Raw genomic sequence first — 14,444 nt, 5'->3', positions numbered from 1 at the left:
TCAAAGTTGATAATTCATTATCTTCTTTGTAGCGTGCTGAATTGGGGTAGTATGAACGTGAAGCTTGTGATTTAATTATACATGTGAAAAGGCAAGGAACGCTCGCGAAATAAGCTATAAGTAAATGTATATATGTACTTGCTGTTAGACTTAATTTTTGTTTAATTGGTTTATCTTGCTTTTCTGTAGAAGTATTTCTAGAGAGTGCAAGTAATTATATAATAAAGAATTGCTATTGCAAATTCAAATTGACATTTAACAATGTACTACCATGAGCAAAATAAATGACGCGTCTCTTTATTTTGAAGTTTTTTGAAAATATCTCCGTTTTCTTTATATGTTCGAAATTTCGGAAGGTTTCCCCAGCAGGACAGGTTAATAACAAACCCGTTTTTAATATTTGTGTTAGATATTAGCTTAAAATAAAGAAATTAGAAGCAAAAAACATTAAATCGACAGAAATCTCGAGAATTACCAACTCTGCTAAAGTGGGAAAATTTCAAGAACACGAGGGAATTCTGCAGTTCAACACGAAGCAGCGACATCTATGACATTGAGAGAAATGTGGATTAAATCTACAAACTAAACTTTTAACGAATATTTCTAGTATGTCTTATTATATGCATTATCTGCAAACTCCAAATGGTAATAGTATACAACAGTGCCTCATGATCTGTGCGCGTGGATACTTCCTACTGTTGCACTACGTATAAAAATGATTTTATTACATTTAGAAGTAGTAAGAAGCATCCACGTGCACGTGACATGCGATATGTGTTTCAAATCCCCCACTTATACACTACGTACAAGGGCACATTATTATTCTTCGCATACCATAAAACACAACGAAACGCAACGCAAACCGACGTACATTTTATTTTATATTACTCAGTAATTAAATGAAAGACGCATTTTTACCTCATTTTCAAGTTCCTATATCCTCAATGAATAATCCTTAAAAGACTGCACTTCGTGAGTCCTCGCTAAATGATGAGGCACTCTCGTATACTATATCCCTCCAAATATATGAATATATGCTAAGTATTAACATAAAGATAGAGCAAATAGTGGAAATTATCTATGGAAAAGGACGAATTGGTAGGACGATCGTAATGAAATATCGTCTTTACCGGAACAGGCTCAGTTCACGTAAAAAAACAAATAGCTCAGTTAGTTAAAGCAACGAGTCTGTATGCTGAAGGTAGCGGGTTCGATCCCCTGGAAGTACCGTTATCATTTTTATCACTACACTACGGTTATTTTTTTCATTTTTTTATTTGGGAAAAATCAAATTGTAACGTATGTGTACAACTCATGACGATACCAAAAAAAGAAAAAATGCTGTTGTCGCACTTGCAGTAGCGTCCTTAATTTTGTTTGCAAAGTTTCGTAATTATTTCCCCTGTGCTCACTGCTCACCATATGCTCGCTGGCGCATAACGAATGTTTCCCAGTAAATGTTAATTCTAATTTGGAGAATTTTATAAAGTTTCACAATATTTCTCACTAGATAGTCTTCTATCTACGTGTTTGGATATTTTGATAACAGATTTCCCTATTAAATGTTTAATTTTCCCTAGATGTTTAATTACGGAAAAGTTTTACAATGTATTTGTATTGAATTGAAATTGTTTTGAATTTACTACATAAGGTAAGTAGACCGAAGGAGGAGAACTCAAGTAATTGATATTCTACGTAAAAGCAACCTATTGTAGAATGATGATGCTTCTTACCTTCAGCACATAATCTTTACGTTAGAGAGTCAGACAGAGAAAAATCCTGGTTTTTCCTCCTCTATGACCACCCATCTTAAACCTCTACATATCATTGTTCGTCTCACAAAATTTCGGTGCTCCAAAAACATTCAAATAATAATAATAATAATAATAATAATAATAATAATAATAATAATAATAATAATAATCCTGAATATGCCATCCTTACATAATGTAGGATATCTTAGTTTCCTAGTTTAAATCTTAAATATCTTAGTTTAAAATGCTTTCTTTAGTACTTATTTGAGCAACCATGTAGGAGGGGGTACGACTTTTTATTTTGCCCCTCTCATTTCAGTAGCCTTCCAACAGAAAGTAATTTTTGATAAGCAGGACAGACAAAATGAATAAGAAATATATTTACAGCATCCTCTCCCCTTTCATGATTGGAATATCACGTAATATTTTTTATTCTACGAAAGATGGCCCTGTGCGGTTAGGGGTAGGTAACTAAAAAAATACCTAATATATAGCGCTCCTTGATTGTAATATTACCGCTTCTTTATTTGTACGAGGGAGCCCCTACACAATCAAGGGTGACAAAAAGAATAGGAAGAGTGTCTATTGATTCCAGTGGTGGATCCAGCACGAACTCCTGGGGGAGGGGAGGGGAAGTGAAACATTCTTTTGATGATGTGAAGCTGTCACAAATTACCACTTAACTAAACTAAACAATAGTGGGGGTAACCGGAACCCAGTCAATTTAAATTGATGTAAAAGTTTAATTTTTGGCTTCATATTAAAGTTTTGGTTTCAAATGAGAATTTCAGTCCAAGTGGTCAATGATCAAATCTCGTGGGGCTCTTCAGTGTAGGCTAATACGGCCCCCTTATGAGAAAAGGCAAAATTATTAACATGTTTATAACTTTCGAATTTTTCGTCTATTTTAAAGAAATATTTTGCTTCGTATTAAAGTGTTGGTTCCAAATGACAAATTCAGTCCGAGTGGACAATGATCAAATCTCCGGGGGGGTCTTCAGTATAGGGGGCTACGGCTCGCTTATGGGAAAAGGCAAAAATATTAAAATGCTTATAACTTCCGAATTTTCCGTCTATTTTAAAGAAATTATTGGCTTCATATTAAAGTCTTGGCTTCAAATGACAATTTCAGTCCGTGTGGACAATGATCAAATCTCGGAGGGCTCTTCGGTGTAGGGGTTTCGGCTTCTTTATGGGACAAGATTCACGTAGTTGATATTGCAAAATTGTTTTGTATATATAAGTGGAAACTTGCACCATTTGGTTAATTTTACCTCTTATGTTTTGCAGATTCATATTCCAAGCAATAGTTACTTCGCAGAGCTAAAAGAAGGCACTTACTAGTTTCATTAAAATGAAATGTCTTTTATGAGAGGAGCAGACGAACGAACAGGCACCCAAACGTTGGTTGAGTCGTACGGTTGAAACTCGTTTAGCTCGCTTCAATTATTATTATTATTATTATTATTATTATTATTATTATTATTATTATTATTAATAAAGCATTACAGGGACCTTTGGTGCAGGGGGTTCGTGGCTCGATTCCACTTCGTGCCAAGTGAAATTTGAGGTGGACAAATACCGTGTGCATGGGTATTTGTTTTCTTGAGATTTTCCATTTTCCTCCCACTTTCTTCATTTCACCATTTCATTCATCATCATTCTCCCTTAGCGTAAGTGCATAATCGTCCAACGTTAAACTAGATATTGCAATTTCAATAATAATAATAATAATAATTAATTCAACTGAAAGGACTGTAATTTATGTGGACAGCAATTATCATAAATATGCAACCATTATAAAAACAATGCTTTGAGTTGAAAGATAATCCTTCCCAAGTGTTAACGAATGCGCACGAGATAAGACATGTCTCGAGAAAGAGACAAGACGCGCTTTGTGACATCCAAGATAATACGAGGCAAATGTTTTGGACACGAGATAGCTTGTAAAATGTCTTGTCTTGTCTGGAATGTCTCGAAAACAAAAGTCTAAGTTTTAAAATTATTTTTCAAGATCTATTCTCTCAGAAGTAGTTCTCTGCCTTAAAATTAATAACGACATTTGTGATTTAAAAAAAGATAAACAATGCCTAAAGTTAGTAGTTAACTTTTCGAAAAGAAGCTTCATTAAGGGTGAACCTGAAAGATGTCCACAAACTTCGGGAGGTGATTTGTGACATCAAAAGGAGACAAATGGTCCTATTGCAGTTTTCGAATTCAGCTTCGTTGTCGAGATACAGGGTTGCCAACTGGTCGTGTTTGAGAAACTCACTGGGAATAAATTCAAGTCCAAGAATAAACTACTACTCACATATTTTTCAGGTTAATTGACTTATACCATGTTGTAAGGTCAAATATTTATTTATGAAGTGTGTACAAAATTCGCCAGGGTCTTTTCTGAGAAAATCGTCGAGAAAAAGTCACCTCCAAGAATAAACTACCCCTCGTAAATTTTTCTAAGAGAAATATCTGATACTGCAATATAGGGTTGTTAATTAAATATTGATTAACGAAAAATAAACAAAATTGTTAAAACCATTTTTGAGAAATAGCGTTTTTCGATTTTCGGCTGTTTGTAAACCACATTTATTTTACGTGGTAGGAAAAATGGAAAAGCTCCTGTAAGAATACTAAGTAAACCCTAAGTTTAAAATTTGGTGTAGATAAGTTGAACGGTATGGCCTCTAGGCGAGTGCATATAAAAGTGTGCCGAACGGACGGACCGGAAGGACGGGTGTCGAAAAGTCACATTTTCGATATGTAGACGCCATGAAACACGTAAATCTGTTGAAATCTGAATTTGATATTATTTTCACAATCACTATATTTTCTTCTCTCTTTTGTCGCTCGAAGAAGAAAAGCCTGAGTTTACCACAAAAAGCTAGGGAGTTTCTCAAAAAATATTCAATTACAGGGTCACCGCACTAAACTTTTTCAATTCAATTTCTTAACTGTGTTAGGCCGCAGTTGTTACTGAAGAGTGTATTTGGATAATACGAATAAAATTATCGTATTACTCAAATACATCGAATGTCAGATTATCGAATAAAAAACTTCGATTGAAGAAAATCCATACTACAAAACTAACTCACACTTTGAGCACATTTTCATTAGACATATAATAGACCAATTAATGCAATCATTGTTTATGAAATATGAAAAAAATCAAATGAGTCACTTTGGGAAAGTCATTCAAAAAGAACACGTCAGGAGTAACCTACCTCTTGTGAATTGTTTCGAACAATGAGTTAAGGTATACTTTTGGTTATTAATGAAATATTTATTTGCGAAATTTGAACAAAACCGCCTGTCGTTCGAGAAAATTGTCGGGGAAAAAACTTAGACCCCAAAAATAAACTATCCGTTGTAATTGTTTTTCATAGAAATGACTTATACTAAAATATAGGGTTATTAATGAAATACTTATTTATGAATTATCAATAAAATTGTCCGAGTAATTTTTGAGAAAATCGTGAGGGAAAAATAACTCCCCGAATAAACTATCTCTTGAGGATTCTTTCAGGGTAAGCGAGTTATTCCATATTACTAGGTTTTTAATGAAATATTTATTTCTGAGTACGAACAAAATTGCTTGACTCATTTTTGAGAAAACGGTGGAGGAAAAACACCCACAAGAGTAAACTACCCCTCGCATATTTTTTCAGGACAAACGAGTTTTGCCATATTGTTCGGTTAACGGAATATTTATTTTTGAAATATGAATAAACTCTTTTGAGTCGTTTTTGAGAAAATCGCCCAGACAACACTCCACCAAGAATAAACTACCCCTCGCATTTTTTTAGGACAAACGAGTTATGCCATATTGATAAGTTATTAATGAAATCTTTATTTATGAAATATGAACGAAAACATTTGAGTCCATTTTGAGAAAATCACTGAGAAAAAACTCACCCCCTTAGTATAAACTACCCCTTGTAGATTTTTCTCAGATAAATGCCTTATACCACAAAATAGGGTTGCTAATTAAATATTGATTTATAAAAAAAGAAAGAAAACAAGATCGTTAGAGCCAGTTATGAGAAAATATCTTTTTTTTTATTTTCATCGTACAGGAAACTACCCTTGTTTTGGGAGTAGGAGAAATAAAAAAAACTATAGGAAATACTATAAAAATCTTAAACTAAAATTTGGTGCAGATAAGTTGAACGGTATGGCTTCTAGGCAAGTGCATAGAAAAGTGTAGCGAACGGACGGACGAACTGATGGACATGTATCGAAAAATAACTTTTTCGGTGTTAGGGGCTATAATACGTGTAAATTCGTTGAAATGTCAAATTTGATTTTTTTTTCGAACACCATACTTTCTTCTCTCATTTGTCACTTCAAAGTAAAAGGAACTCAGAACTACAGATAAAAGACACCTACTTTTACACATAGACATTTATTGATTTAAAACTGTTTTAGTTTGTGTCATTTCACTTCCAATTGAAAGGTTTTACAATGATTAACGGCATACCAATGACGAGACGGAAGTTTTCAGGAAGTAAATGCATTCAGAAGTCTAGACTGCATTCCAGCCTGTTTTTATTTCTGCAATTGTTAACAGCTGTAATTTCGTCCAAACGCTACATGAAATAATTTTTGGTTGACGTCAATGTATTACTATTTTAGTATTGTTCTCTTCAGACTTGGTTGAAGTTTTGTCTTAACGGTTATACATTTTTTCTTTCTTATTTCATCGTTACACATAAGAACAAAATGTTATGGTGAGTGGATAGATTCGAACCTACGAACATTGAGTTTATATTCTTCCAACACTTTACCAATGGACCAAGCTTTGTCTTCACGTTAACGCCCGGTTACAGGGTTTACTATGATTTAAATAAAATGGCTGGCTGTTAGAATTCCCTGCTCACATATTTCGATAAATAATTTTCATTGCTTCGGAGATACGTAGAGCAATGTTTAGATACACATTTCAGGAGAGTGAATGTTGGTGTATATAATAATTTCATGCCAGGTAAAAGCTAGATAAGTTTCGATAAAATGTTTAATATGTAGTTCTCAATAATAAGCTTGCTGTTCGGAGTGAAGTTCCAAGGTTCAGCATTGCCTAGCAGTTTTTGCTATTAATATCCCTTCTAACAATATTGGCAGTGGACAAAAGTTAGCCCGTGTTGAAGCTTTTTGCTCCTAATTTAGTTATTTTACTTAGTTAAGGAATATATTGAAAATTGTCAGCAGGCACGTATGCAGTAATTTATTTCGGGAGAAGTCCGACTTCAATATTAGGATAAATTATAATAAAATTTAAAAGATAATCCTTAAATTTAGGCTAAATTTACAGAGAAGTTGGGATTTCAGAGTGGAGTCCGGACCACCTGGACCCACCCCTAAATGCGTCCTTGTTTGTCAGTAACGTTTCCTCATTTTGAAACCCTCAAAAACTTCGGATATATAAAGGAAAACGAGTTATTTTCGATAAAATATCACTTCAGAAGACGCGACAGTTTTATTGCACATGGTGGTATCCCAAGTTCACAAGGGCAAGAATTCATTAATTTTGATTCTCTGTCATTGTGCTCTATCGAAAGGTTAGGTTTGTAACATATTACTCCTACGAACAAGCATGACTGGCAGATAGGAGTACTGAACACAACTCCAGAGAAATGCATGCTGAACTCTACGCTTTGGTGATTTGCCCTCAAGGTCAATCGAGTGGTAATTCAGTTCCGTCTCTGTTCTTAAGCCATGTTCGTATTACTTCGAACAGTTTTGATAATGAAAAGCATGCCTCTTAATATAACAGACTTCTTTCTCGTAAGAAATCGAAACTCAGTTGGTCAGAGCAACTAGTCTGTAAGAATTAGGTTGTTAGTTAGTTAGGAGCCCAATACGAGTAAGGGTTTTTATTACTATTGTTTTTATCTTTTTTATGTGAGGAAAAATCAAATTGTGACATCGCGATATCAAATGTATTTGATTAGGTAGCTTTGTCTTAGCTAAACTTTAAACATCAGTAACCGTCGAAATTATTTCACCAACTGATCACTTACTGAACATTTCAAACACGTCAAACCAGTGGCATAACATGAAGGTTAACCTCTCCTCCGCAGTCCTTAGTTATGCGTCCGTACTTTCAAGGGCGGACTAAGGGCCGGGCGACTGCCCGGGGCGCCAGAGAAAGAGGGGCACCAAAACGAGCCTCAAAAAGTAAATTTTATAATGTGTTTTCTACTGACGTTTTTGGTTTATATTCTTGTAAAGTAGTGGCAATTATATGATATTTTTCCATTTCACTATGGAAGAAGAGAGTTTCATAGTACTAAGGGGGCTGTATCGAAAAATTGAGAGATGGGTGGAAGAGTGTTAAATAATAATAATAAAGAATAAAGAGTGTTAAATAATAATAATAATAATAATAATAATAATAATAATAATAATAATAATAATAATAAATATAAATGTCTTTGGAGAGCCGAAATTATGTGAGACGAACAATGATATGTAGAGGTTTAAGATGGGTGGTCATAGAGGAGGAAAAACCAGGATTTTTCTCTCTCTGACTCTCTAACGTTAAGATTTATGTGCTGAAGGTAAGAAGCATCATCATTCTACAATAGGTTGCTTTTACGTAGAATATCTATTACTTGAGCTCCCCTCCTTCGGGCAACTTTGCTTATGTAGTAAATTCAAAACAATTTCAATTTAAGACAAATATTTATAGAGAAAATTAAACATTTAATAGGGAAATCTGTTATCAAAATATCCAAACACGTAGATAGAAGACTATGTAGTGAGAAACATTGTGAAACTATAAAATTCTCCAAATTAGAATTAACATTTACTGGAAAACATTCGTTATGCATCAGTGAGCACAGGGGAAATAATTACGAATCTGTTTGCAAACAAAAATTAGAGACACTAATGCAAATGCGACGATATTTTCTCTCTCTCTCTTTTTTTTTTTTTTTGGTATCGTCATGAGTTTTACACATATGTTACAATTTGATTCTTTCCCAAATAAAAAATAAATAAAATAACCTTAGTGATAAAAATGACAACAGTACTTCCACGGGATTCGAACCGTCTATCTTCGGTATACAAACTCGTTGCTTTACCTAACTGAGCTATTTGCTCTCTTACGTAAGCTGAACCTGTTCTACAGTAAAGACGATTTTTCATTACGATTGGGCTAACAATTCGTCTTTTTCCATAGGTAATTTCCACTATTTGCACTATCTATACGTTAATACTTAGCATAGATTCATATATTTGGAGTTCGCTGATAATGCATATAATAAGACATACTAGAAATATTTCGTTAAAATTTTCGTTTGTAGATCTAATCCACGCTTCTCTCAATGACATAGATGTCGCTGCTTCGTGTTGAACTGCAGAATTCCCTCGCGTTCTTGAAAATTTCCCACTTTAGCAGAGTTGGTAATTCTCGAGATTTCTGTCGATTTAATGTTTTTTGCTTCTAATTTCTTTATTTTAAGCTAATATCTAACACAAATATTAAAAACGGGTTTGTTATTAACCTGTCCTGCTGAGGAAACCTTCCGAAATTTCGAACATATAAAGAAAACGGAGATATTTTCAAAAAACTTCAAAATAAAGAGACGCGTCATTTATTTTGCTCATGGTAGTACGTCAATGTCTGTAGCGAGATTTTTTTTGTCATGGTGTAGTTTGATATATGTGTTTCAAAATACAGTTGTGATCTACTGCCCATTCTTGCCCGATTTTTATATTTATCTTATTTTAAAAAATAGTTGTGGAGAGCTGGACATGCTCATCGTGACGCGCAAGGACCTTTACGAGGTGGTGCGTTCTAAACCATCAAATGAAGCACTCTATAATTATGTTACGAACAAGTATGGAATGAAAAGCCTTTCTGCGGATGTTCTTCGCAGTATGAAAGTGGCTTTAAGTGCCTTCAAAGGTGATTTCGAGAAGCGTTGGAAGCTGTGTAATAGAATGACTGATAGTTTCTTTCTTTTCTAATCCAAATATAATGATTGGTTGGAAGGACATATTAAGTTCTCTGCTAAAGTGGTTACTGCTTCCAAAACGATCTCTGGAAGCCAAGAGCATAAGCCTTCGACAAGGAAATCAGATAGACCCAGTAAACCCTTCGAAGATTCGAGAATGAAGTCGAAGAAAAACCTTGTAAAACCACTCGTTACAAATCATTCTGAGGATGAGCTGGTGTTGACTATCCAAAGGTCATTGAGAGCTGCTGGAGAAAGAGATGCCACAGTTGTTTTAGAAGAAATCTCTCAAACGACACTTAAAGAGAGCAACGAAATACAAGAACGCTTATCATTCGCCAAAATTCTATCCAAACACTTACTCTCCGGATAAAGTCGTGGCACTTACTGTAGAAAACAATTTAGCTAAAAGACAGTATACCAATTTGAGATTAGCCGCAAAGGCATGTATCTTTCTTATAATGTGATGTGGGAAGCAAAATTAAGGTGTTAACCCAGAGAAGAGAATATTATAATAACTGACATGTCAGCCGAAGTTCATTTACAAGCAATAATTGATCAGATAATTGAGCGCATCGTGACTTTACAGGAAGATGCTATTAAACAGTGTGTCAAAGATGGAGACATAATCAAATTAGTGTGTAAGTGGGGTTGCGAAACAGTTGTCATAGTGTATATAAACAGGAATCAGGAAGTTCAAACGGAAGATGAATCAAACAGTGTATATAGTGACTCACATATTTTCCCCATTTTCTTCGTTCCGTTAAAGTTGTATTCAATATCAGATGGGAAGGTTGCCAAAGCAATTTTGTGGCAAAATCCCAGATAATTATCGCCTAGATTTTGTCGACCCATTAAATTGTTGTACCAGAAAGAGACAACTGAAATGTCGAGAAAGGAGATACGTTTCATGAGAACGCAAATATGTAATTTAAATCCTACTAATGTACTGATTCAGGAGAAGGAAGTAAATGTTATCCCTGAACTTGTGTTTACAACGATGGACGTGAAGACGTGCAACTCTGTTACAGAAACTTCCACTCAAACGTGCTATATATATGGATCTACTCCTAAGAATATGAACAATATTGAATTACGAACAAAAGCAATAGATAGTAGCAGATATGGATTTGGAATCTCCCCCTTACATGCTTGGATCCAATTTTTCGAATACCTAATTCACGTAGCTTATCAGTTGGATATTCACAAATGGCAGGTTAGGGATCCAGAAGACAAAGTCAAATTCTCTGCACAGAAGGAGCAAGTTATTCAAGAGTTCCGAACGAAAATGGGATTAATTGTAGATTAGTCTAAACCTGGAAAAGTAGGAAATTCTAATGATGGAAACACAGCGCGGCGCTTCTTCTAAGATCCATCGCAATCCACTGAGATTACAGGAATTAATAAAGAACTGATTCGGCGATTTGGTATTATATTGCGAACTATATCATGTGGTTTTCCAATTAATGTTGAAAGATTTGATGCATTTACATTAGAAACTACTAAACTGTATCCTAGTCTCTATGCATGGTTCTTCACGCCGGTTTCTGTTCACAAAATTCTAATTCATGGAGGAAGAATTATTGAGGCAGCCATCTTGCCTATCGGAATGCTCTCCGAGGAAGCTCAAAAAGCAACACATAAGCATATTAGAGCAGATAGGGCAGCTCATGCAAGAAAAACATCTCGAAAAGAGAACATTCGCGAGAACATGTATTGCACATGCTCCTCCTCAGGTCTGATCCTATCATTTCAAGTCAATCTTCTTTCCGAAAGAAAAGCAAAAACTCATTTCCCTCTGATGTCAGTAAGTTACTTACAGAACCTGCTATTAAATGCGCAGCATCTCAGGAAGGTGAAGTAGAACATGGCCAAGATCGCGATAGTAATAACTGTGATGATGTGACAATGACGTCGATGATGATGTTGATCATAGTATTGATGCATACGGCGACAACGAAGACTACAGTGATGAGTTCTAGGCCTCTGAAGGAAGATTAGATGCTTTCCGTCTTCAATCATGCAGGTAAAATACATTATTCTTCCATTTAGCTAATATATTTTTGTCGTTTTTTTTATCTTTTATCTTTTAGCACATTATTTCTCTCTTACGCATCGTTTCTCAGTTGTTTTGGATATATTGTGGTCTGTTATGGCACCGAGTAATAATTTACTGGTATAGTAATCATACAGTATATTGCATGTATAGGCGGAGTACTAACTTTTCCAGTCAGATTCTGTATCTGGCCCACTGTGCAACGCTTTCATTTGAAGCCTCTTTTTTTCTTTTACTGCTGTGACTTTCCTAAACACTTCCCGTATAATCACATCATTTTGGCACCCCATATGTTCGTTGTCACATTCCGATTTCATTTCCATGATTAACACCAGTGCGAGGGACACCAACTTCAACTGCACAAGCTTTTGTGCAGTGTAGAGATGCAAAAAGGCATCCTTTTTTATTTTTAGATGCAAGCTGTTTTTTATAGAGCCGGATTATCTTTTTCACAAACGCCGAACATTTTTAATTTTTTGACTTTTTATGACTTCCTTTTGTTCGAGTACCACTTTTGCTTCCTTCTACTGAATTCTACAATTAAGAAAGTGGATTTGCAACATCCAATACTTCTGAGTTCTATGTCCAGTACGGCAATTTGGAGCTGGTTGTGTTGATTCGTTTTCAAATTGGCATTGCAATTGTTGCCAACAAGATTCGCTTATGCAACGCACCATATCTCAAGTCCTTTGGGTTGTCTAATCACTTTCCCATGTATCCGTAAATTATACATATTGATCTATGTGTTTTAGTGGTTGCCTAAATTCAATTTGGCAGACAAGAAAAACGTGCTATAAATCAAGAAACATATATAAAACCAATCTCGTTTTGATATAAGACCTAATTCACCGTTCGCGGAATATTAAATCCTTACAGTAGTAATTGCGACACCAGATTTAACTTTGGACTTCGACCCCGAGCTTTGTGACGTCATACGTCAAAAATCAATGCCCTTGACCCAGGTTCAATGACCTAGGGGTACTTAGGACCACCCCCACTAGCTTTTGGCAGGGGTACCTTGGCCCATCCCTAAATTTTGGCAGGGGTACGTAGGAACACCCCCTTAAATTTTGGAAGTTGCCGAATCTAAAAATTTAATATGGTAGCCTAGGACCATGGTATGTACCTCTGTTAGTATTGGTGGTCCATCTCGTTCTCTTTTATAGGGAAAAAATTGCCAAAAAGTCAAATATCAGGTTTTTTGACCTAATTTATCTCCTTTTATGAGGTCTAGGATCATGGTATGTACCTCTGTTAGTATTGGTGGTCCATCTCGTTCTCTTTTATAGGGAAAAAAATGCCAAAAAGTCAAATATCAGGTTTTTTGACCTAATTTATCTCCTTTTATGAGGTCTTATTACCTTATATAGTTATATGGGCATGTATAGCGCCCCATTTCCTATCATATGACATGGGTACTTTGATGCACACCTTTAAAATTTTGGGAGGGTACTTGGCCCACCCCTTAAATTTTGGAAATTTTCCAATTTAAACAGTTGGTATAATAGTACAGGATCTCAATATATACCACTATAAATTTGGGTGGTCCATCTCGTTCCCTTTTAGGGGTACAAAATTGCAAAAATATAAACGTAAGCAATACGTTGTACCACATGTTAGGTTTTTTGGCCCAATTTATCCCCTTTGATAAGGTCCTATTACCTTATATGGCTATATGGTCATGTATAGGGGTCCATTCCCTTTCATAAGACATGGTTATATTGGTGCACTCGTTTAAAATTTCGGAGGGGTACCATGGCCCACCCCTTCAATTTTGGAAATTGCCAAATTTAAACATATGGTATCATAGAATAGGACCCTAATATATATCACTATTAATTTGGGCGGTCCATCTCGTTCCCTTTCATGGGTACAAAATTGCCAACTGTTAGTACAACCACGTGCTTGGTTATTGACTCAATTTATCCTGTTTGATGAGGCCATATAGGGTCATAAGTTGTGGGTGTTTCCTTGGGAATTGTCCAAAACAAAAAATTATGTGTCAACTATTAGTATGATCACGTGATCGATGATTTGGTTTTGATGTCGAGTCTTTGATACGACGACGGGTCTCTGGTCAATGTTCTCTACGTCATGTCTGGTGGAAATTATGAACAAGATTTATGGCATTTAAAAATGTTTTCAACTTACAAACTAAAAAAATCAAAATTTTCAAACTAAAAATTTCAAACAAAAGGATTTAAAACTAAACATTTTCAAACAAAAAATTTTCAGTTTTCAAACAAATTTTCAAACAAAAATTTTACAAACAAAATTTTGAAACTAAAAATCTTTAAACAAAAAATTTCGAAACAAATTTTAAAACAAAAATTTCAAACAAGATTTTCAAACTAAAAAATTTCAAAAAATATTTTGAAAAAAAATTTAAAATTTCAAAAATTTTCAAAAAAGATTTCGAAACAAAATTTTAAAACAAAAATTTCAAACAAGATTTTGAAACTAAAAATTTTTAAACAAAATTTTCAAAAAATTCAAAATTTTTAGTTTTCAAAAAAATTTCAATTTTCACAGAAAAATTTTCAAACTATTTTCATACAAAATTTCAAAACATCTTCAAGGAAAAAATTTTTGAAAAATTGCAAGAAATTTTAAAACAAAATTTCAAACAAAAATTTAGAAACAAAATTTTCAAACCAAAATTTCATATAAAATTTT

At 34.5% G+C, this 14,444-nt stretch overlaps 1 protein-coding gene across 1 annotated transcript in view; it reads right to left on the bottom strand.

The window, feature by feature from the left end:
- The window catches only part of LOC145693334 (uncharacterized), a 126,747-nt gene that overhangs the window by 40,232 nt on the left and 72,071 nt on the right, over positions 1–14,444 (bottom strand). The gene's annotated exons all lie outside the window — the stretch shown is intronic.

This window comes from Thermobia domestica, chromosome 1, assembly GCF_964235325.1.
Source record: "Thermobia domestica chromosome 1, izTheDome1.hap1.1, whole genome shotgun sequence".
Lineage (NCBI taxonomy): Eukaryota > Metazoa > Arthropoda > Insecta > Zygentoma > Lepismatidae > Thermobia > Thermobia domestica.
The sequence above is the reverse complement of the archived record's forward strand: the minus strand, read 5'-3'. Positions and strand labels throughout refer to the sequence as shown.